Here is a 22283-nt window from a genome sequence, read left to right as displayed (position 1 = left end):
TTCATCAGGATCAAGTTGGGGCTTGGACTGTGCCCTGTGGCCATGTGGGCTTTCTGTATTTTGGACTGGGCATTGCCCCTTTCTGGACAATTGTTCATGTATCTTTGTTCTAAAATTGGTTCATATGTTGGGTGTTGCCTTGCTATTACCTTGTCAGTGATGTCGAACTCTAGTCCTTGTATTATTATGCCGTGCGTCGTGTGTTATTGTTCTACGTCTGCAGCTGGTTGTGTGTATGGTGCGTGTGTGTCTAGTGTGTGTTGTACATGTGTGTGTCAATCTCCTTTTCGTCCCTCCCTCCCTTGTGTGCCACGTGGCTGTACTCACCATCGTCGTCTTCGTCGGCGTTGGTGTTCCAAGTGGGTGGAGCATGGTGTAGAAGACCATTGGGAAGACTTGCAGTTCCGGTTCCATGGCGGTGCTGGTCTTCTCTGTGCCTCTGTTGGTGAGTCTTTGGTCTTCTGTGATGTGTTTCTGCCAGGTTTTGGATGGCGTTCGTACCACCACGGAAATCGTGGTGGTTTGCAGTGTCATGATATGGTGGGCGATACCTTGGCTTCCGCCTTGCTGTTGATGGCTATCGCCATTGTCAGTGGTGTTAACGCCCTGGCGGATGGCGTGATACATTGGCTGTCTATGGGAGTTATCACTGCCATGGTCATAATTTGGTGGTAATTACTGCCAGCCTGTTGGTTGTATTTCCCCCACTTTAACAGCCACCATCAATGTCAATATGACCACCATTATATGCATGCCAACCTGTGTGCACAATAGGACATTTGCAATGGGAGTACATTTCATGTGGTGCCACAGACAGGAGTGTGTCACCTTTGATTGTTGGCTGACACATGCCCTCAACCACCATTGCATGTCATTTGGCATTTACAACTGAAGTAGCAGTGAAGGACAAGATATGTATGACTAAATTGTTTAGCCACAATGTGGATTTCCAGGCCGTTGAGGTGGCATCATGTTACAAAGTGCACTGCACATGTGTAATGGGAAAGGTTTGTAACCTGACTGCTGGCATGCATCATGGAGTGACTTGCAGTTATGTTGGAGTCACATGCTGTTGGGTACAGTCATTTATCCATACATATCTTGCAGGACCAAAATGGAAACAGTGATGTTGCTTTCCATTGGGCAACATGTTGAAGGCCTTCTACAGCTACTTGCAAATCTCTGTGTCTCTCCAACATACAAAGGACCAATGGCTTCTACTGATGCAATCAGAGTCTTCAATTGTAAGCAGTGCCAGACATTAGTTGCGATTTCTCTGGTGCTTACTGATTAATTGTATTGTGGATTTTAGGGACATAGCTCCTTGTCAATTTGCACATAATGTCTACAATGTACATTTCCATGCCAAGTGTGTGGCACATCAGAGCAACATTTATACTACCTCCACGATTCCATAGGGACAAATATTTCTTTGTACATTGTTGATATGTTTCCACTGTGACATGAGTAATTCCATGTCACCTTCTCCAGGCTACTGGACTGTTGTCAGCAACATGGCATGTTCTGGGAACATCACTTCACATTGTTGCATTATAAGGTATGTGACAAATAAATGTCTGCATGACCTTGTGTGGGATCTGTGGGAATGCAGTTGGAATTGGCCTACTATTTTATGACAACAGGTAACTGAGGTATGCTCCATGAGGCAAAGCATTAAAGGTGGTGTGGTCTCCTACTTGTTCAATGGTTACTGTGATTGCACAGCTTCAGCCATGCAATTGTAGTTGTCTGAGATTCTGACTTTCCTGTGGGTAAGTGTTAACAGTTCAGATGGCATGCATGCATATGGTATGGTACATGTAGGAGCTACTTAGTTAGTTTGTTGCTAGGGCCTACTTGACATCATGGTAATGTTTGCTAAGTGTGATCAGCAACATGTGGTGGCCCTTTTACTCTTTGTACTTTCAGCATCAGTCCAAGGATTCAAAGGAGACAGGGTACAGCCAAGTGGGGAAGCATCTGGCCACAGTACCTCTAGTCAAGACACCACTGACATAGAGGGGCCCAGTGGCCCAGAGGGTGAGGGGAGTGCCCCAGAGGAGACTGGATCTACATCCTCATCATTGGATTCTACCTCCAGTGGCCACTCCCTAGTGGTGGCGGACCCATCAGGACCTACTCCTGTACCATCTTTGTCTGTTACCCCCACTTCTGTCACCACCATCCCTGTTGCTCCCCACACAGTTGCCCATGCCTGCTCACCCAAGAGGGTGGACATTTCCTTTGCAGCACGCACCTCTGCCCCAGCCTCTGCTACCCCATTGCCCTAAGTGAGGAGGCTATTGACCTCCTGAGGAACATTTCTGTGGGTCAGACTGCTGCTGTGAATGCCATCAGGTATCGGCCAGCCAACTTCAGCAGACCAGTGCTTTCCTGAAAGGCATTCATTTCTGGCCTACGGAGATCTTTTCAGGCTCTGGCCTCCTCATTGATGGCAACAATTGACCCCCCACATTCCACTCCCCTCCACCTCCCTCTTCCTAATCCAAATCCCTATTCTCCAACCTACTCAAGCACACAGACACATTTGCATGCACCCACCTCAATATACAGAAACAGCACACATAAACACAAACACCAGAAGACACACCTGCACACAGGCACTCAACATACTCCCACACACAAAATAAGCTACCACTTCAGCAGACACCCCCACCAGCCTACTGACCCACACGCCACATCAAGCATACCCACAGGCATAACCACAACAGACAGTGGCATATCCACCACACCCACCATGCCTGCAGACACCACCCCAACAGACACACAGACATCCACCACTTCCATTATACTTGCAGAGACCACCCCAACAGACCCACAAACCTCCATCCCTACAAGTACACCTGCAGACACCACCCCAACAAACATATCCATCAGTCCATCCTCTAGCAGCTCTTAGCCCCCAAGACATGGAAATGCACACACTCACACATACAATAGACATCCCCCCACCAAAATCATACCTCCACACGCACACACCCAAGACATCTACACCCACACAACAGGTGACCACTCCCTCAACCTCCAAATACCCAACCCCTTCTGATGACCGTCCCCATGTTCCAAAGAAGAGTTTCCTTTTTTAACTTGCCCTTTCCCCATTCCCGCCACTCTATCACAAACCCAAGTGGCCCCCACCAACATATCAAACCATCCCTTTCACATCCAAGCCCTCCCCTATCATGCCTGCCCCCTTGCAAGCACCCATATCACTCCCCCCAAGAAGAATCCCTCCCATCCTAAGAAATAGTTCCCCCAAACCCAAACCCAGCCATCCCAAATCCAACCCACTACCCCAATGATGATACCTGAGGCGTCTGCCTGACCACTTGATGCCTCTTCCTGTGGAGGTTCCCTGGCAGTAATTTGAGTGAAGTGTGGGCACAGTACTATGCAATGATTTTATGATGGACTGGCCAATGGTCATTGCTATTATGCAATTTCTGGTTAATAAACCCACATAGTTATTTTTTGGGTACACATTTGTCCTGCATTTCCTTTTCCACCTTTATGATGTTCCAGAGTAATTTATGTTGTCTGCCTACACTGAGTTTCAGCCTGAATGCTGATTAATTTGCTACTTTTTCAAACTACTGACTTTGAGGGAAATGCTGGTGTCACTCAGGAGAAAGGTAGATGTTGATGGTATGGATATGTGTTTGTTAATGCAATTGTGGTGTCATTACATTATGTTCTGTTTGGTATGCTAAGTATTTCATCTTTTGTAGTCCAATGTCAGCTTGCATGTTGTTAGATTTGTCCCCCTGATATGGATTGTAGATTCATCTCATGTGTGGCAACTTGAATTTTTTGTGCAGACATGAAATGTGTTCAATTGTGCTACCTTTGTTTGCATTTGACTGTGCATGTGTCCATTGTGTTGTGTGCTCCTTGCAGCTACGTCATTTAGATGTATGTCCCATGCATCTGCTGTTGTATTTCCTTTCTTCACTTGCACTTGCACATTTTGCCAATGAGCATGTCACTTGACTCTAGTATTGTTTGTCCCTGAGATACATGTAGGGCAAGTTCCTATGCAACTGTTGTTTTAGGGGCATGTGCAAAGTATGATGTGTCTCAATGCAGCATCCTTCCCTGAGTGCTCCTGATGCCCTCATGCCTGTTGTGCAGGTATTGTTTGCATAGTGAGCTTTCTATATTTGTCTCCCTGACTATTGGGCATCCCAGTATCCTTCAATTGTTTTGCAATGTGGGTGATGTGTGGGTCCATACCAGGGATGTTTAATGGGAGTGGTGCTTGTGTTAGATGATACATCCATACTTATGTGTGTTGAATCTGACACAGTCCATGGCATGTGTGCAATATGAGGGAGTCAGTTGTATTTATAGATGTGATGTTGTTGTGTTGTTGGTGTTCTGTGACACAATGTTGTGTACACTTCACTGTCCCTGTACCTAAGATGTGCAGACGTATTTGTGTGTAGTGTGGTGGTGCAGTGTGAGTGACCGCTCAAGGTGGACGTTTACTGGCTGTGAATGTGTCCTTCTGTGTGAATGACTCCAACTGTGTACACAATGACAAGTGTACTTGATGCCCGTAGTGTGACCCCCATATCATGTGGATGACGGCGCAACGATCTGTTGTTGAGCATAATAACACAGGTAGGTCTGTGTCCTTATGGTCGGTTGCGTTCACTGCAGCTCGGATTTTGTGCACCTTCGATGAGCAGCAGCAGGACATGTGTGATGGGCTCCATGTCGGCATAGAACCTGCAACGCTGCTTGCAGATGAGTTGCTCACTTTATGCTCTTCGTTCCTGCCTGCTGGGACATGGTGGTTGGAATACCACGGTCACAATGGTGATATGCAAGCTCCTAATGTGTATAGTTGAAACACAGGCTCAACCGGACTGTTGATTCTGCCTCGTCACTGCAGCGTTCTGCACTGCCTGGTGGTGCCGGTGAGATCGTGGTTCTCTTTCTTCCATAGGCCCACATGACTCATAATACAGTGGTCCGACCGCCAAGCTGATTGCAGTCGGACCACTAATGCTGCCACTGCTGTGCACAGACTGCCAAATGTGTTATGAGACCCTTAGAGCGATGCATAAATTATGCAAAAAAGAAGTTTCCGCATCCCTAAATATCTATATATTTTTTTCTTTAATATCTCAGAAAATACTGAACAGATTTGCCACAAATAACAAAAAAGAGATTTTTCTGGACCAAGATTATGTGTAAATCCATTCAGTGGTTCGGGTTGTTGTTGTGTTAAAAAACAAATTGCAAAATCCCCATAGACATTTCATGGGGAAAAAATGTTTTAAGACCCTCCCTTTTCTCGATCCTCGTTTGATGAATTACCCCCAAACTTTCCAGACAACAGCTGTATGACTTGGCGCTCATTATAACTTTGGTGGTAAGTGCCACCTACCGTCGTGGCGATGGCCGCCAAAAGACCATCGCCGTGGCTAACATCCATCTTCCAAATTGTGACCACAGACGGATTTCCACCACAAGAAGAGCAGAAATCCGGCAGATGTTGTTAAGGTGGTGCTGCTACCACCACCAGCGCCCCGTCCCGTCCCCTGCCGGAAGACTCCCTGGATCCAGGTAAGTCAGGTTTCCAACAGAGGAGGGGGGTGGGGGTGTTGTGTGTGTCTGGGGGGGGTGAGCATGAATGTGTGTGTGTACGTGAATGTGAATGATCGTGTAGTGGAAATGTGAATGCGTGTCTGCGTGTAAGTTTGGATGTGTGTAAGGATGTGTGCATAATTGAATGGATACATGCATGTATGAATGCGTGTATGAATGAGTTTATGCCTGTGTGAGTGAGTGTGTGATTGCGTGGTGTGTGCCTGCAAGTGTGCAAGTATGGGGGGAAGGATTGGAAGGAGGGAGCATGGATGGAGGGTGGAGGTGGGGGTTTTCTGGTGAGTGTTGGGGGGTAGATGGGCCTCCAACCAGTGACAGGGAAGGAGTTCCCTGTCACTGGTAGGGCCTACCGCTATGGTTTTCATGGTGTTAGGAATGCCACAAAAACCATGGCGGTAGGCAATGTCATAATGCCGCCGGCGGGACAGTAGGGGCCGCCGGGTGTAAGATTGTTATCTCTAGCCCAGCGGCTTCTACCGCCATGGCGGTTGGTGTGGCAACCAGCCAATGTCATAATGTGGTGGTATGTACCGCCAGCCCTGTTGACCGTACTACCGCCACATTTCCACCGACCGCCAGGGTCATAATGACCCCCTTAGTGTCCAAGTTTTGAATATTTCATGAAAATGTATCAAACAGTGCTAAAGTTATTAGCAAAACAAAAAGCATTTTGTCTATGGGAAAAGGGTGTCCTAACTATAACTACCTACTGGCTATTGCGGTTGGGTAATATGTGTGTATATATGTATATGTATATATATATTTAAGTATATGTATGTTGTAGACAGTGAGAGGTGAAATTGGAAATAGAGGTCGCAGAGGTGAGACAATGGGACAGCACCACCAGCTTTTGGCATATATATACACACACACATACATACATATTTTAAGATCAGTTTAGTTGAGTTTTTAAACGTACAAATATTTTTTTTTATTTTTAATTGCTAACTTTAGTGTATGTTTTTTTCAGATTGGTGAAATGAAGAGTTGGGTGTGGAGAAGCAAAATGAGCTATGATATCTTGCCCACTGGGGCATGATTGTAAGTGTATTTAAACTAACTCCTTTTGAATTCCATATAATGTATAGGCCCAAGTACAAAGTATGAGCCCACAGGGGTGAAAATTAGAAACAATTGACAATTGTCTAATGCATTTTGTAATATATGTTGAAGAGGGTATATTTTATTGTGTGAAGTATTGTACTTAGGAAATTTTTTCTGGGTGGCATTCTGAAAGGAATTAATAGTTGGAAGAATGGTTTGGATAAATACCCTTATTTCTGTTTAATTTTTACTATGGAATGGCAGTATAGTATTTTTTCTATTTCGTAATATCATGTGACTTCTGCTGGACCAACCAGGACAGTTCTAACATGGACACATATGGATCATGAATCATGAGTTTTGTTAACACAGAGGTGATTGGTGGATGTTGTAAACATGTGTATAATAAAGGGCAGAGGAAATATGTAGCTTTGCAGGTTGAGGAAGGCATGTAAGTGCCTAAGTGCATTCTTTCGTATTGCTCCGTAAGTAAAAGCTTTATTAATGCATCCAGAGTGCTGTCCTCCTTGTAGACGGTGAGAGGAGAAAGTGGAAATAGAGGTCGTAGGGGCAAGACGAAAAGACAGCTCCACCGGCATTCGGGTACTACATGGCATAGACGACAAGCAGCAGGGAGGATTTAAAGTTATGCTGCCCTCAGACCCCAGCTGGCGTCAGGAATCGAATCAAATTTTCGAACCTGGGTTGACCCTGAACTGCGGTCACAGGACGTCTGGGGATGGGTTTCCAATTTCAAGGTGAAAGTGGCTGTTCGTGGAATGTGGCACCTTGCAGGTTGAGGAAAACACATTAGTGCTGAAAAACAGTCTTTTATATTGCTTTGTAAATTAAAGTTTTATCATTGCATCCAGAGTGCTGTCCTCCTTGTAGACGGTGAGAGGAGAAAGTGGAAATATATGGATAGATAGATAGATAGATAGATAGATAGATAGATAGATAGATAGATAGATAGATAGATAGATAGATAGCCTTTCACAAATCAAAGGCTGGTGGGAGGAGCAAGTGGCCTGGGTCGAAATTAACCAGGACTACATTAAGCATCTCTTTATCTGGACTTGATATATTGACAATGTATTTCTATCATGGAGAGGCCCCCAAGAGGCAGCGCAGGGCTTTGTTGATAGATTGAATGAAAATCCATATAATCTCAAATTTACCATCAGAGTGAGTAGAACTGAAATTGATTCCTTTGATGTGAAACTATGGGTTGAAAATGGGAACCTCCGCCCAACAATATTTGGCAAAGAGACAGCAGGTAACAGTTCATTACGCTTTTAGAGCCATCATCCCAAAAGCCTCATCAATAGCATCCCCAATGGGGAAATGCTTAGAATTAAGAAGGTATGCAACTTTTATACTGCGTTTCACAAACAGAAATCCAATATGAAATACAGATTTAGATAGAAAGGTTATACAAATAAGGTCTTGAGCATTGTGGAAAAAGAAGTGGAACCTGTTAGCAGGGACCAATTACTATACCCAAATAAGAACATTATCCCCAAACATAATGAGGGTTGATTGATCACCACTTTTAACAGCTCAGGCACACAAGGTGAGGGGGCTTATGAATAAGTATTGGGGGATCTTGAAGAATGACAACATTTTTGGCCCAGTGTTACCCTAAAGACCTTCCATATGCTACAGCAAAAATTATTCATTAGGAGATATGCTCACACATAGCTATTACTCTTGATCTAACAAATAGGGTATGTGGTTATCTACACAGTGCAGGTTTTATACGTGTGGGCAATGGAAGGCCTATAAACAGATCTCTAACACCACAGGATACACCACCACTAATGGGCTAAAAAGAAAGATCAATTTGTTTCTAAACTGTAACTCAGACTTTTGTGGATACGTCTTACAGTGCCTATGTTGGCTAATGTACATTGGGAGTATGACCTTTCCCCTCAAAAAACATATTTTAGAACACCAACGGTCAATAAGGTATGTGGGTATTTCTTACCCAGTGGCTAGACCCTTTACAAAGGAGCATGGTGGTGATGTGATAAAACTTCATTTTTTTGCAATATGCAGGGCAGCAAATAAAGTGGTCAAGACAACTAGAAAACTAAGCCAAATCAAATCCAAATATATGTTAGATTTATGAACTAAACATCCTATGGGACTTAACATGGATGACGAGTTAGAGGGCCATGCAGGGCAATTACTTTTTTCTGTCTATTCTTAGTTACCAGGTTTAAATGTGGTATTATATTATCTGAATTGTTTCTGGAATTATAGTGAAATATTGTTTTTATATATCCTGGAGTACCAGGAATTGCCCACTGTGGCTTGACTTTGATGTTTTATGTAAATGTGGTGTATGAATCCCCTATCTTTGCCAGCCATGGCTTTTTGCCACTAGACATGACATCAAAGCATGGATATCGGTGTCACATAATGCATGCAGGTGGTCCTTTTGAAGATGTTGGATGCTTCCATTTAGTGTGTACATGTTGATTGATCTCAATAATGAAATCAAGAGAAAATTGCCAATGAACATCTGTATCCAATATTTGATGAAATGTACTTGACTGCTACGATTGCGTTACTATGTCCTTTTCCCACGAACAGGAAAAGTTTTTCTTCTATGCTTATTGTTCATGTCTAACACATGAATATATATTTTAAATATTGTTACCAACAATTTGTTTTTTAATGTAACAGAATTTAGGAATAATATGAATGTTCTATTTTACATATGGATTAAAAATAATGTTAGAGATCTTGGTACTAGGAAGTCTTTTTTCTACCTTTATTTACACAATGGTATATGTTGTGTGGGCTGATGGGGCTTGTTCACTTTGAGAAAGGCTCCCTCTTCACTGTATGTGCCTGTTTTTTGATTTCCTCTAAAACATCTTCAGAGTACCCTTGGGCACAAAGAGTGAACAGGAAAGATCTTATCTTTGGAGATACAAAAACCTAGCAGAAAGAATAACAAAAAAAATGAAAAGAGATTCATTACAAATTACAGTACAGAATGGCAAAAAATCAGAGGGATAATGACAAGACATTGGCATTTAGTTAGAACAACCGTGTCATCAGTGGGAAAGTTTCAAGAAGACTCTTGGTCAATTATAGAAAAGCAAAATCTATCAGAGATTTCTTGGTGAGCACAAACTCTGAAAGAACAGATAAGGAAAATTGGCTAAATAGGAGCAGGGGATTCAGGAGGTGCACAAAAAGTAAGGCATGTCAATCTGGCATAAGTAAAACAGAATACACAACACACTTAAAAAAAAAAAACGTAATATCAGAGGTGCCTTCACTTGTAGAGCTGACTTTGCAGTATATACACTGGACTGCCTTGCTGCAAGGTCTATTTAGGAAGTACTGCACATGAGGTACACAAGCATGTTTTGCTGCACATACATGACATAAAAAACTCAAAATACAGCGCTTCGTGTGAAAATGAGGACAGGGGCTCCGCCCCAAAGCCAAGCCGGGGAGCGCCATCATGCTCCCTGTGAAAAATGAAATAAGGGGCCCCAGACCCCATCTTGTGGCCCCACAAGGTAGGGAAGCTGGGGAACACCACCATGTTCCCCATGAAGATGGCCGCTGGCTGTGGGAAGGGCCGGCGGCTGAAGATGAAGCCGGGAGTGCCGTCGCACCCCCTCTGAAGACTGCACAGTCGTGCCTGGTGGAACTGGAAACCCCTGACCACGAGGATTGCCCGGGGCAGCTCCCCGCGCTGCCTTCCAACAGGTAGCATCACAGGGGTGTTCAGGTGGGACCAAACACCCTTCCCGGACCCGAGGGCAGCCAGAGGTGGGTTCCCCACCATGCCCTCCAACAAAGGAACTGCAGAATGAACGCATTGCGGCTCTCCCCAGCACAGTGGGAGAGCTCCTGATCCAATATGTATATTGCCCCACAGTGTCCTGCGAGGCAGTGTTTTCTTCAATTTGGATTTCTGCTTGTGGTGGCCCCAGGAAGATGGGATCACCACCAACAAAGTGCTCATGGACAGGGGGAGCTGCAGGAGCAGAGCAGCCTCCCCCCAATGCAGAGTTGAAGAAAACACTGCCAACGCAGAGTTTTGTGTCCCTGCCCTAGGTTGGGGGGGACCAGAGAATGATAACGCCCCAAGGGTCCAATGTATTGGCCAAGATCTTTCACCTGGAACTTTTGTTCTTTAATGGTGGAGAACAGAGTCACATCAATGTACACTGTAGCCAGCATGAAAATAATAATGCAGTAGGTTACAAAGGCATAGTTGTACAACTTGTTGGTCATCCAGGAATGTCATCTTTCTCTGACTCAACTCAGGATGAAGGCCATTTACTGCTCTATCCAGCTGCCTGAGCAGGGCCTTGCATCAATCAGCCAGCTGTTATCCCGTGCCAGGAAATGGGCGGAGAGGACCTGGAAGGAATGTAAGGGAGGAGGGGCCGAGACTTTAAGAGCACATGTGGCACTAACTCCTAGATGATGTCATTTTGAGCTATCCCAGAAGACTTTGCAGGAAGTAGGGGACAGAGGGAAGGAAGTGATGTGGTACATCTGGATTGGCCAACGATGCAGGCCTACTGGACACTTCCGCCCCCACTTAAAAGGTCTTGTAGAAAGGGTACTCTAGTTTGGGTGGGACCAGAGAATGATAAGCCCCCAAGGGTCCAATGTATTGACAAGATCTTCCACCTGGAACTTTTGCTCTTTGCTGGTGGAACTGTGCCCTCTATGGGCAAATGCCTGTAGTTACAAGTACATTTGTTTACAGCACTAATTAAAATGATAGCATGTTATGCTAAAGGTATCCTGGGAATGTGTGGTCCCAGGAGGGAGACATGTAGTATGGCTTGTGAAGGGCATATAACCAAGCATCCTCTAAGGGTGTAGGATGGTGTTACATAATACTGATCATGAGTAATCTGAGAGTAATCTGAAAGTAATCCTAACAGCACAAAGTATTCCAACATGCATATACACGTTCTTGTTCATGCTAATTTGAGAAATGAGACTGACAGCCATCTCTTATCAAAGTAGATGCACTTTATTGCAAGAGTTACTCCAAGTTACTGTCAAATATTGCATTGAGATACAAGTAAATGTTTTGCCATGTGGGTTGTTGGATTATATTTCCCCTCAGGGGGAGACCAGAATGATTATGCAATGTCATCCAAAAGTGATTCCATCAACTTGTGTATATTTGTAAATTGTTGCATATTATTGGGTGGTATATGTAATAAATGTACATTTACTTTATGAAAAGGAAAAGCGCAGATTGGACAATCATTTATTGAGTGTTGTTCTTGTGTGCTCATGAATGACGATTACTAGCCCAGGTCACCTCCCGTGATAAAACCTCGGACTGCTCTGTAATGCTACCCCAAGAAAGACAAGCGCTAAAATGGAGTGTTTGTTTACTAGTGGTGGTTGAGTGTGGACCCATAACTTTTGCAGACCACACAACTAATGACCCACCTTCCAATAAACAGGACCTGTATATTGGGTCTCCCATTAAGTTGACTGTATGTACTCCTTTAGAGATTGTCTAAGCGAATTACATTAAACGGGTTAGCAATCCTGTGTTTCTATGTCCAAAGTAATATTAGACATAACGAGTTATTGAGAAGGGAACTCTATTGCTTTTGAATGATGAAGTGTTCCTAATGATGGCTTGAGGTTATGCACTAAAGATTTATGATTTTGAATGTTATCTTGTCTAAACTCAAGATGAAATATATCATATGAATGTGTACAATGATAAGTCAGTGCTGTACATTGTTCCTTAGGCATATCAAAGGAATGAAATAGTAGGAATAGTACCCGCACAAAAGTCTTGCTTATTTTGCTTGTTTTATTACACTTCTGAAGTGGGGGGACTTCAAAGAGCAGTCTTTGAAATGCACAATGTTCCTGCACTCTAATCCCTGGCTCCAGACACACTAGAGGGGGTTATGCAGTGCTTTGTGAGGGCTAAGGACCACCCAGCAAATTCAGGTGTAAGGGCCAGCTCCTCCTTCCCACCTTTCCAAGAATGCCCCATCAAGACGTTAATGTCCCTCCAGGAGGTGGCTGGCCAATCAGGCACACCTATACTCCCTTTGTGTGTGGCTGTCTAGAGGGAATGCACAAGATCCTAGCTGTCTCTCACCCAGACGTGTATTTAGATACCGACAAGGGCACAAAATGGTTAAAATAAGACAATGGCAACTTTCTAAAAGAGGCATTTTCACACTTGCAACTTCAAATCCAACTTCACCATAAATTGTGATTTTAAGTTGTGAGGTCAGGGACACAAACTCAAACTATCTATCTGGTCCCAATTGGAAATTACACATATAAAAGGTAATAAGGCAATCCTAATGTTAACCTATGGGATAGATATGCCTTGCAGTAGTTAAAAACACATTAAAAACATGTAAAACCTATAAGTACATATCCAATTTTTAAATACACTGCACTCTGCCCATGAGGCTGTCCATGTCCTCCCATAGGGGTGATTTATGTGTATTGAAAAGGAAAATGTAGGGCTGGCAAGAGGGTTAACTGGCCAGGTGGACATGCCAGCTTAAAACTGCATAGACAGGCTCTGCATTGGCTGGCCTGAGCCATGTTTGAAGGACTACTGAGGTGGGTGGGCAATCAGTGCTGCAGGTCCACCAGTAGTATTTAATTTATGGGCCCTGGGCACATGTAGTGCACTTTACTAGAGACTTCTAAGTAAATTAAATATGCCAATTGTGATTGAGTCAATGTTACCATGTTTTAGGGAAAGAGCACATGCACTTTAGCACTGATCAGCAGTGGTAAAGTTCCCAGAATCCTAAAGCCAGCAAACACAAAGTCAGCAAAAGTCAGCAAAACAGGAGGCCAGAAGGCAAAAAAGTCAGGGATAACCTTCCAAGGATGCAAGTTCTAGCAGTAGGGACAATTATCTAAAAACATATGTACATAGTACTGAAGTACATCGGTACTTCAAAAATGTAAAAAAAAGTTTAAAAATAAGAAATGCGCTATACTACACTATATTTACAAATAAAGTCTACTGGAGTGTATTTTTATTATTTTACGTGTGTAATTCTTTACAAAAAATCTACAAAGTATTGTTGGAATACCTAAAAATGAGTGTGCTACTTACAACGTTTTTTTTTTTTAAAAGTACAATTCTCCAAAAAGTGCCATAAAACATATAGAAAAATAAAAATACATTTCTCTACCTATTACTACTTTGATAATGTGGTAATAGGTAGTAAAAAGCACTAAAACCTACTACTTACCTTGATCTAATACCCTAACTCAGAATTTAGTGAAAGTGTGCTGAAAATGACATGACTGCATTTTATATTTTGTAAAGACAACCACTTGCCAATCAGATTCTGTCTTCACATCTGCATGTGCTGGGTTATTCCGCAAACACACTGCAGTATACCGTAGTACAATATGAACTAAGTATTTAACACCTTTAACTTTAACACTCATTACACTATTTACACCTACTATGAAAAATTACCATTTACACCACATAACCTATATTCCAGCTACATTACATCTACATCCGTTCACTCACATTCATGCTACTTCAGTTTCAAGTACCACACTCAACTCTATTCCCCCCCACTCTGTCACTCCACTCTACGCCAGTTCACTCTGCGTTATTACATTCTAGACCACTCCACTGTATGCCACTCTCTTGCATGCAACTCCGCTCTACTCTATTCCACTGTATGCCACTTAAGTTTATGCCACTAAAGGCAAAGCCACTCTACTTTACAGGGAGTGCAGAATTATTAGGCAAGTTGTATTTTTGAGGATTAATTTTATTATTGAGCAACAACCATGTTCTCAATGAACCCAAAAAACTCATTAATATCAAAGCAGAATATTTTTAGAAGTAGTTTTTAGTTTGTTTTTAGTTTTAGCTATGTTAGGGGGATATCTGTGTGTGCAGGTGACTATTACTGTGCATAATTATGAGGCAACTTAACAAAAAAAAAATATATACCCATTTCAATTATTTATTATTACCAGTGAAACCAATATAACATCTCAACATTCACAAATATACATTTCTGACATTCAAAAACAAAACAAAAACAAATCAGTGACCAATATAGCCACCTTTCTTTGCAAGGACACTCAAAAGCCTGCCATCCATGGATTCTGTCAGTGTTTTGATCTGTTCACCATCAACATTGCGTGCAGCAGCAACCACAGCCTCCCAGACACTGTTCAGAGAGGTGTACTGTTTTCCCTCCTTGTAAATCTCACATTTGATGATGGACCACAGGTTCTCAATGGGGTTCAGATCAGGTGAACAAGGAGGCCATGTCATTAGATTTCCTTCTTTTATACCCTTTCTTGCCAGCCACTCTGTGGAGTACTTGGACGCGTGTGATGGAGCATTGTCCTGCATGAAAATCATGTTTTTCTTGAAGGATGCAGACTTCTTCCTGTACCACTGCTTGAAGAAGGTGTCTTCCAGGAACTGGCAGTAGGACTGGGAGTTGAGCTTGACTCCATCCTCAACCCGAAAAGGCCCCACAAGCTCATCTTTGATGATACCAGCCCAAACCAGTACTCCACCTCCACCTTGCTGGCGTCTGAGTCGGACTGGAGCTCTCTGCCCTTTACCAATCCAGCCACGGGCCCATCCATCTGGCCCATCAAGACTCACTCTCATTTCATCAGTCCATAAAACCTTAGAAAAATCAGTCTTGACATATTTATTGGCCCAGTCTTGACATTTCAGCTTGTGTGTCTTGTTCAGTGGTGGTCGTCTTTCAGCCTTTCTTACCTTGGCCATGTCTCTGAGTATTGCACACCTTGTGCTTTTGGGCACTCCAGTGATGTTGCAGCTCTGAAATATGGCCAAACTGGTGGCAAGTGGCATCGTGGCAGCTGCACGCTTGACTTTTCTCAGTTCATGGGCAGTTATTTTGCGCCTTGGTTTTTCCACACGCTTCTTGCGACCCTGTTGACTATTTTGAATGAAACGCTTGATTGTTCGATGATCACGCTTCAGAAGCTTTGCAATTTTAAGAGTGCTGCATCCCTCTGCAAGATATCTCACTATTTTTGACTTTTCTGAGCCTGTCAAGTCCTTCTTTTGACCCATTTTGCCAAAGGAAAGGAAGTTGCCTAATAATTATGCACACCTTATATAGGGTGTTGATGTCATTAGACCACACCCCTTCTCATTACAGAGATGCACATCACCTAATATGCTTAATTGGTAGTAGGCTTTCGAGCCTATACAGCTTGGAGTAAGACAACATGCATAAAGAGGATGATGTGGTCAAAATACTCATTTGCCTAATAATTCTGCACTCCCTGTATTTGTCTCCACTGTATACCACTCTATTCCACTCTGTTCCTTTGTATGTAACTCCACTCTATGCTAATCCACTCTATGCAACTCCACACTTTGCCACTCCACTAAATGCTACTCAACTCTAAGCTATTCCACTGCATGCCACTCCACTCTACACTACTCCCCTTGTATGTGACTACACTGCTTGATACTCCACTCTACCCAACTCTGATCCATGCCACCCCACTGTTCACTGCTCAACAACAATGTATTCTACACAATGACTACGCCCCCTCCCTACCACACTCTATTCCATTTTATAGCACTACACTGTACAACAATGTACTCTGGTTATTACATTCAACAGCTGTGAGAAGGTGGTTCTGACCATTTAATCTGTCCAGATTTTTTACCTTTTGATCACCTGGTTTTCAACCTTTTACGGTAGGGAAGCCTCTTAACCTGGAACTCACCCACAGAAAACTCTGGTAAAATGGCCTGCACAGTGCCTGCCTTTTCAGACAAGGCTGCTGTGGTGTGGCAAGGATAAAAGGCACCTGGCTAGTTACATGTGGACACGTGCACATGTGTGCGCACCCTTGTGAGGGCTGCACATTGGAGACTCCGATCATGCGCAGCCCAAGAACTGCGCATAGGTAGCCTGGCACAGAAGGGACTATACAGAGTGGGTAGTGACCTGGAATAGGCCTTATAATGAGGGTGTACATAGGAGAGGGATAGTCAGTGAGCTTTACTGTCTTGACTGGAGTAGCATCCCATTATATTTCTATGAGCAGGTGAGAAGCCCAGAGGGAAAGCAAAGTGAAATCTGGCGCAGCGAGCATGTGAAACCAGCTCTCTGCCAAATTTGTCACACTTTCAGGCCAGGAGACTCACCACCAGGAGCAAAATGAGCCAGAAGTCATCAAAATTGGCTCAATGGGGCCTGAAATATCTTCAGTCAAAGGCTGGCAATCTTTGGCCCTTCTCTGGCCGGTGATCAAGCGCGTGGGGCTCTGCTGCCGACCTCTACCTTGCCCCCCGGGTGGACCAGGGCCTGGAGGCTGCCACACTCCCCTGTGGCAACAGGACTGGGCCCAGAATGCATCCCTGGGCCCTCGAGTGCCACCACACTTCCCCATGTGGCCTGTAGTCCCCGCTCCCAGCGCACATGGAGGGCAGGACCACCGTGCACGTCGGCCCGCAGGAGCGGGCAGAGTGGAATGTGACTGCCGGATCCCGCTGGAGCATGTGGGTTGGCTGCTCATGTGGGGAGCCGGTGAGGGCAGCCGGGAGTGGGCTCCCTGAGCTGCTCTCCTACAAGGCACAACCACATGGGGTGTCCAAATTGGACCGGACATCCCAGGAGAAAGAAGGATGTGGGACGAGGCCACACCTTTAAAGAAAAAAAAAGGGAGAAAAATGAAAAGGAAGACCAAGCGTCTCTCCCCCGCTCAGCGGGAGAGCTGCTAATTAAGTATGCATGCTGCTAGAGGCGCACCCCATAATGCCTTGTGAGGCACAACATGTGTGCCACTTGAAAGTTGCTAATTCTTGGTGCATGGGTGACCCCAGGAGTTTGGGGTTACCCAAGGAAGTGAACTAAATGTGGGGGGAGCTGCAAGAGACGCACAGCCTCCCCCCAAGAAGGTTTTCTACAGATCACAAACTCACTTTCTGCAGACTAGAACAGAATCACCTCTCAAGAGTCTTTGGATGTGTTTTAAAGTCTCTACAGCTGAGGACGATGTGTTACCTTGTGGGGAAAGTGGAGGGCTGCAAGGCTGTGGCTTGCAAAAGTGACCATGTGCTGGCGACATACAGAGAAACACCCCCTAGGGTGAAAGACTGCAAACTGCAAGGTTTAGTGGTTATATAAAAGTGTGCAGCATTTACACTGAGTTGACCTATTAGAATGTGAATCATGGTGAAAGTGATAAAACAATGTTACACCTCTTAGGGTTGTAAGTCTCTAATTACATCAGGTAATGTAATTATGAAGGTGATGCCCTTTAGGGGCTCTGGTTAAATTGTGTTTTTGCAGGCTAACAATGATCTTGATCACCCAGACCAGTAAAACATGCCTATAACATACTTTTGCAAAAGGGTTATTTGAATAAGTAAACTGGTAACTACTCTTGACCCAGGCAGAGATGCTTTATTGCCAGAATTTAGTTTCCTCACTGTAAGTCATACTGAGATGTTGCATATTCGAAATACGTAACTGTTTTGACAAGTGGTTTGAGGGTCTAAAATTCCCTGTGGGAGAGATATAAAGGATTACGCAATGTCACCCAGAAGTATTTCCATCTGCTACTGTCTATATTTGTAAAATATTGCATAGTATTGAGTAGTATGTGGAATAAATGTACTTTTCCCTTTTTGAAAAGAAAAAACACAGACTGGACAATCAATTATTGAGTGTTATTGTTGCATAATTGCGAATGATTACTAGCCCACACCATCTACCTTGAGTAAGCCTTGGACTGCTTATCTATCCTGTGAATGTCAAACGCTGCTAAAGGATGTTTGGTTCCCAGTGGAGGACAAATGTGGACCCATTACTTTTGCAGGCCACACAGCTAATGACACATTTTCTAACAACAGCACTCTTCTTTACTCTGTACCACTGTACAACACTCTTCTTCACTCTATGACACTGTGCACAACTCCCTCTGTGCTGCTCCACCCCACTTTCCTATACTCTACTCTATGAAACACTACTCCACTGTACTCCACTGTACTCCACTGCTGTACTCAGCAGCACTCCACTGCTGCTATACTCTATGCCACTCAACTAGGTGATAGTATATGCCCCTCCACTTTCCCATACTGTACTGTATTCTGCCCTACTCCACACCACTCCATTGTACAAATCTTCAATCCAATCTGTGGTACTCTACTCTACTTGTCTCCATGACACTTTTGAAACTCAACAACTTGTCATTCCACTCCACTCTACCACTGAACCCTCCACTTACATAATTTTATTCCATTTTCTACTATGCCAGTCCACTCCACTTTATGGTGGTCATTACAACATTGGCGGTAAAAGGCGCTTACCGCTGTGCAGAACACCGCCAATACACCGCTGCGGCCGCGGTAGACCGCCACAGCTATTATGACACACATCTCGAAATCCGCCGAAATTCAGACACCCACACAACACCGCCACACCAAAGGTCAGTGATAAACTGGCGGAAACAAATCCTCCACCTCCACGCCAACAGAAACACGCCCATGCTATTACGACTCACGAATCCACGCGGCGGTCTTTCAACTGCGGTATTCCATTAGCGGTACACACCGCTGCGCTCAAAAACACACACATCTACAAAACACTGCCACATTGGACAATTACAAATACACACACCTGAGACACATACACACACCACCCCCACACACCCAATACAATATAAAATACACACCCACATCACCCACAAACCCCTACAACCAGAAATTCTGAAAGAAGGCCAGAGAGACAGCACAGCAATTGACAACCCAATCACACAGAGGCACACAACACCATCACCCACAAAACATCCACGCACAAAACACCACAAACCACTACACTCACCACACTCATCACCACCCCACACCTCACCCACAACACCCCATGGCACGCCAAAGACACCCCTGCATCTCCGAGGAGGAGCTCAGTGTCATGGTGGATGAAATCGTTCGGGTAGAGCCACAGCTATTCGGATCACAGGTACAGAACACATCAATAGCCAGGAAGATGGAGTTATGGCGCAGAATAGTGGACAGGGTGAACGCCGTGGGACAGCACCCAAGAAATAGGGAGGACATCAGGAAGAGGTGGAACGACCTACGGGGGAAGGTGCGTTCCATGGTCTCCAGGCACAACATCGCGGTGCAGCGGACTGGCGGCGGACTCCCACCTCCTCCCCCACAACTAACAACATGGGAGGAGCAAGTCTTGACCATCTTGCATCCTGAGGGCCTCGGAAGAGTCGGTGGAGGATGGGACACTGGTAAGTCAAATCTCAACTATCATATCCCCCACCCTACCTGCATGCTATCACACACCCCCACCCTCACCCCCTCCCCTATCACACAAAATCCTCACTAATCTACCCATAACACTAACCACCCATCCCAACACCAAGCCCTGCATGACACAACTAAGCATGGACACCCATCACTAAAGCATGCTCACTGCACATACCCATAACAACCCCCCAACCATCATCACACAAGCCCCCACACAGGAATGCTTGCACTGGGGTACACGCACACCCACACATTGCACACCATTACACACACACATGCAATAATCATGCTCGTATACCCCTGCAGGAACCCAAAGGACCGTTACCACACCAGAGGGTCCAGACAACACCACTCCACCCCAAGAAGAGGCCCACAGTGATGAGAGCAGCTCTGCCCTACTGGATCTTGATGACCAGCCTGGACCATCGTGGACCTCAGGACAGTCGGTTCCCCTTGCACAGGCACAGGCACAGCCCAACACTGACCTTCCACCCTCTGGGAACACCAGCACAGCACCCACCCAGCGGGCCCAAACATCCCTATCCAGGACAGGTCAATCAGCGGTGTGTCCACCACTACAGGGCACCCAGGGTAACCCACCACCCCAACAACAACAGGGACCTGGGGGCAGTGGTAGTATGCACACGGTCCAGGGGACTGAGGCACAGGAACATAGGGGAACTGGGAGGGCTGCTGTGCGACAGGGGGCGGACAGGCTTAGGGAACCCACTCTCCACGAGGCCCTATCCTCCATCATGGGAGCATACCACCACTCCCAGGAGACGATGGCAACGGTCCTGGACAAGTTGCAGGAGACCCTGCGCCTGCAGGAGGAGCAGTATATGAGGTTCAAGGAGGAGCTCAGGACCATCGGCTCCGCCCTGGGCACCATCGTAGGGGTGCTGAAGGACATACAGCAGACCTTGAGGGACACCGTGGCACTCCAAGGGGCCCCTGACATTAGCCACGACGATGAACTGCCCACCACCTCCGCCGGCGCTAGTGGACAGGATGCCCCGCCACAGGACCACCACACCAGCACCCCATCCCCTGCAGACGGACAACCACCACGCAAGCGGTCCCTGAGATCCAGGAACAGGTCAGAGCAAGATGGTAAGACCCCCGCCAGGAAATAAGACCACCATGATTGTCCTCCCACTGTCCCACTTTGTTACCCTGTCCATAGTCGAACTGCCCCAGCTCCACTTCCAATGCCCAGATGGGCAGTGCACCTGTGAGACTAATAGACTGGACTCTGCCATGGACATTCCTCCGCCATCCCCATCACCATTTTACAATCCCCCTTCATTGTTTTGAGCACTTAAATAAACACCCTTGAAACACAAAACAATCTGGAGTCAGTCTATGATTTGGTACTTTATATTATCAATGACAGTGTCATAGAGGCTGAACCATTGTAAGGCTAACATACCTGTGTCACACATCACAAGCCCATTAAGGATGCAAACAGTTGACACGTAGGTTACCACACCTGTGAAACTGAAATTGAAGGGTACAACTCAGTTAACAAATAGTGATTGAAATGGAGGAACAGGATAGAGGTAGACGTGTGAAAGGTAATGTCATGTTAAACCTGAAAATGTTCTCACCTGTGTGTCACTGGAAATATTGCTGTATGACTGACTCCCTGTTGTCGTTTTCTTCTTTCTCAGCTTCATCCTCATCACTGTCCACAGGCTCCACAGCTGCTACAACACCATCATCTGGATCATCCTCCTGCAGAAAAGGCACCTGGCGTCGCAAAGCCAAATTATGGAGCATGGAGCAGGCGATTATGATGTCGCACACCTTCTTCGTGAGTAGAATAGGGATCCACCTGTCATATGGAGGCACCTGAACCTGGCCTTCAGGAGGCCGAAGGTGCGTTCGATCACCCTCCTAGTCCGCCCATGGGCCTCATTGTACCGTTCCTCTGCCCTGGTCCTGGGATTCCTCACTGGGGTCAATAGCCACGAAAGGTTGGGGTAACTAGAGTCCCCCAATAGCCATACACGGTGCCTCTGGAGTTGACTCATCATATCAGGGATGCTGCTATTCCGCAGGATGTAGGCGTCATGCACTGAGCCAGGGAAAATAGCATTTACCCTCGAGATGTACTGGTCTGCCAAACAGACCATCTGGACATTCATCAAATGATAATTCTTCCTGTTCCTGTACACCTGTTCACTCCTGTGGGTGGGGGCCAGAGCTACATGGGTACCATCAATAGCACCTATGACGTTGGGGATATGTCCAAGGGCATAGAAGTCAGCTTTCACTGTAGCCAAATCCTCCACCTCAG

The sequence above is a fragment of the Pleurodeles waltl genome, chromosome 9 (genome assembly GCF_031143425.1).
Source record: "Pleurodeles waltl isolate 20211129_DDA chromosome 9, aPleWal1.hap1.20221129, whole genome shotgun sequence".
NCBI lineage: Eukaryota > Metazoa > Chordata > Amphibia > Caudata > Salamandridae > Pleurodeles > Pleurodeles waltl.
The sequence above is the reverse complement of the archived record's forward strand: the minus strand, read 5'-3'. Positions refer to the sequence as shown.